Source organism: Chenopodium album, chromosome 5, assembly GCF_948465745.1.
Source record: "Chenopodium album chromosome 5, dcCheAlbu1.1, whole genome shotgun sequence".
NCBI classification, from domain to species: domain Eukaryota; kingdom Viridiplantae; phylum Streptophyta; class Magnoliopsida; order Caryophyllales; family Amaranthaceae; genus Chenopodium; species Chenopodium album.
The window spans coordinates 70,446,747-70,450,517 of NC_137838.1; the positions used below are offsets into that span (position 1 = coordinate 70,446,747).

Here is a 3,771-nt window from a genome sequence, read left to right on the forward strand (position 1 = left end):
GCATATAATATGCATCAAAGCTTTTGAAGTACAGATTGTGCATCAAACTTGTCAAATAAAGCAGCGCATGAAAATCATTTCTAATGAGTCCTTTGATTCTAGCAACTTTGACCCTCTTCAGCAGTTAAGCATACACTTCATTTCGATAAATATAGAAGATGAAAGTTGAAAATGCACTTGACAGGTGAAACAGATTCTGATCAACCCCAATGTCCTCCTACCCCAAATTGCACATAAAATACCTCTAACTCTAGTCATTCCCTAGTCCACCACCTAGTCTGCGAGGTCGCCAGTTAAAAACAGTTCAAACATATGCATAAGTATAAAGCTGCTCACTTCAAACATATTTACATAGAGCATCCCGTCTAGGTATGGAGTGTGTGCATCGAATTGGCATGTCCAATAAACTATCAAAAGCATAAAATTTTCAGTCATGCATAGTACCTGACCCAGTGAGTTTCGTAGCTTGCCTTCCAATTCTTCAATAAGTTTTCCCATGTCACAAGGATGACCTTTAGCCACTGATAGTTGCATACTCATCTACACCACGAAAAGAAAACTTACGTACAAACCTAGGAAAAGGGTTTAAGCAAGTGAAAATTATGTGGTATTCTGGTAGTTGCCCCAGTTATCAAAGGGCAACACATTGTAAAGTTAAGTTTAGAATGGTCACAGTTTTTGAGTGCAAAACACGTACTTGTCTTCTAATAGATCTAGATAATCTAAATGTCCTGCACGCAGGAGTCACTATTTGTAGTCAAAGATAGCATGACAATGTTGATTAAACAGTACGTTGCAGTTCCTTCGTCCTAAGGTCGCGCCTATATTATCATTGAAATAATTTGGTGCTTGATGAGTAAAATGACATCGAGAAACATCTATGGGAAAAGAAAAATGTTAAAACAAAATGAGATTGCATAGAATTGTACTCCCTCCGTCTCTGAAAGAACGACCCTTTTGGGTTGATTTCGCGGGTATTAAGAAAGTTAAATAAAAAGAAGTAAAATTATATTGAAAATTTAAATTTACATGGAGTTTATAAAAAAAAAAAAGTAGAGAGAGAAAGTAATAAAAATACATTGAAAAACAAAATTTTATATGGGAAGGTAATTTTGCACAAATACTGTTGCAAATTGATGAATATTTTAATGCAAATGGCATGATCACTTTGGGACTAAAATTTGGCCAAAAGGGTCGAACTTTTGGGGACGGAGGGAGTAGTTAATAAGTAGAAGATTAGTAGTCTGTATACATACCTCAATAACATGGATGTCATCCCACTGTCCTTCATGCAATTAAGCTCTTCGCCCATGACCAGACTTTGAACCATCTAATAAATAGAATGAGTCCACAGGGCAGTTAAATATTAAAACTAGTATGCATTATGCAGCAACCATCATAAATTATGATTCTCTTAACTAAAGTCAGTTAGAATATCACAAGTTCCAAATTAGAACAATGAATACTTAATGAAAGGATAAATTAAAACTAGTTACATTATACTTTTGATACTACTGATTGCATATTCTAGCCACGTTATCATCAATTGATAAAAGCCTTAGCTAATCCACTAAATTCCAGCCACATTTCCTCAATCATGGTTAGTCACTTTAGACAATGAGCATTCCCTGGCCCTTTATGCATAGCCACAGTCTTCTGTCGAAGAAAGTACATAGCAATTAAGCATAGCAGTATTTATCAAGCCAACTTCGCTCATTAATGCAATAACATGGAAATTATAAACATAGAATAAAAAAAATAAAAATAAAAAAACTATACAACGTTGCACCTATCATTAGCAGCATTGCAGCTATACAAGGTATGCTTAAAGTTTGAATCAGCTGGTAGAATTTTTGTGAGAGAGGCACAATTTGATCATACTTCTGAATTTTGATCAATAGCATTCAGTCTTATAAGCAAAGTCAACTAAAATGATCCAAATGAATCAACTAATACAAATAGTCAAATAATACAAATGAAACAACAAAGACACCACCCCTTTTAAAAAGAAGTTAAAAATGCAACTTAATTTTTACAACCAACCTCCCTCTTCCTGAGTGCAAACCTTCCCTCTCCCCTACACACCTGCCCCCCCCCCCCCCCCCCCCCTACCCTGCCTGCACACTACCTCATTCCCTGCCTGCGCATTAATCCCCTCCTCACCTGCCCCCTTACTTGATCACTGCCCCCTCACCTTGTGGCACACCTGCCCTCTCCCTGCTTACACACCATTCCCCTACTTGCACACTTAACTTATCCCCAACCTGCACTCTAATCCCATCCCTGACTATCCCCATCCCTACACACTTCCCCCTTCCCTAGCAACACACATGCACTCTCCCCGTTTTAACACACACCCCTCACCTGCTTGCACTCTTACTTCTTACCCTATTTGCATATTATTCCCCTCCCTTCCTGATCCCGTCCCTGCACACTGGCTTCCTTAGCCTATCTATTAGAATTAAAAGACTAACAAATTATATAGTTAATCAAATTTACACATAGTTAATATATATGATAAAACTAAAGAATTCAGTCACAAATTTGACAGAATACCCATAAAGTCTAGAGAACAATTTGATACTCGTAATTGATTAAAATAGAGTCTTCACTATTTATTATTTAGCCAAAAACACTAAATAGCAGCACATGCAAACAATAATCAGAAGATTAAAAAGATTCTACACAAAAATTTAATCAAAGTAATTATTATTTGCAAAAATCGAAGTACGCTAACATACAGTACAAAATTATTAATATTAAACAACACGAATTTGAGAATGAAGCTACCATACGATGTTGAAGCATAAGATCGCAAAAATAAAATTGAAATTGCCGAAAACAACTCTATTTAAGTATAGCAACTACAATCAACATTGATACATTAATTAAATCACTAGATATAAGAAAAACGAAGAATTAATTCATGTTTAACTAATCTAACCTTGAAATTTTGTCGAAGAATTGATCTTACTGTGCGAGCATTGGTTGAATTGGGAATCAGGGATCGTTCGAACAGTTTCTAACTTTCTGCAAACAAGGTTTTTGAATTTTTTTTTCTTTTATTACGGAAACAAGTAGTTGTACTTTTTTTTTATCTGTTATACTTTTTATTTTTTTTTGAATAGTTATACTTTTATACAACTAGTTTGAGGTGAGCTCCGTATGTAATTTTAGGATATAAGTTTTTTTTACACAAAATAAGGTCAAATAGTATGTACTCTATACTTCATATAAAAAATCAATATAATGAACAAATGTCCATTTTAATTATTTTTTACAATTAGAATTCAATACTTTGTACTTCGTATAAGTTAATGTTCATGTTACTAGAATGATTTATTTGAAATCATGGAAAAATATTTTAGAATTATAGTAGTAAATAATCATATTTCATATTATATTTTGCCAAAAACAACAAAATTCATCAATTTTAATTGTACGTATAATTTACCATTTTACATACTCATCAATTCTAATAAACTTATAAATTGATTAAAAATACTATTAACTGTAATCATTGTATGTCATTTTATAGAATATTTATAGATAACATGTATCTTGTGATTAAATTTAATTGTACATATAATAATTTCATTAAATTCTTGAGAACATTAGTCTTTCCTTAAAATGAGTATTATTGGTTTATGTTAATATATGTATGCATGCTACAAAAATTAATTTTAACATGGCACAAATATGTTTTCAATGTCACGGTGAAAAAATTACCCTTGGTGAAAGTGTTATATTTTGCAGCATAAATAGGATTAG

The 3,771-nt window shown here is 33.1% G+C and overlaps 1 long non-coding RNA gene across 1 annotated transcript; it reads right to left on the reverse strand.

The window, feature by feature from the left end:
- Positions 1-704: 704 nt before the first annotated feature.
- LOC145630962 (uncharacterized) lies at positions 705-3,059 on the reverse strand. The gene is made up of 3 exons (XR_014112314.1): positions 2,945-3,059; positions 1,257-1,330; positions 705-821 (listed from the first exon to the last, which is right to left on the reverse strand). It is a non-coding gene; the product is annotated as an uncharacterized LOC145630962 (long non-coding RNA).
- Positions 3,060-3,771: the final 712 nt, after the last annotated feature.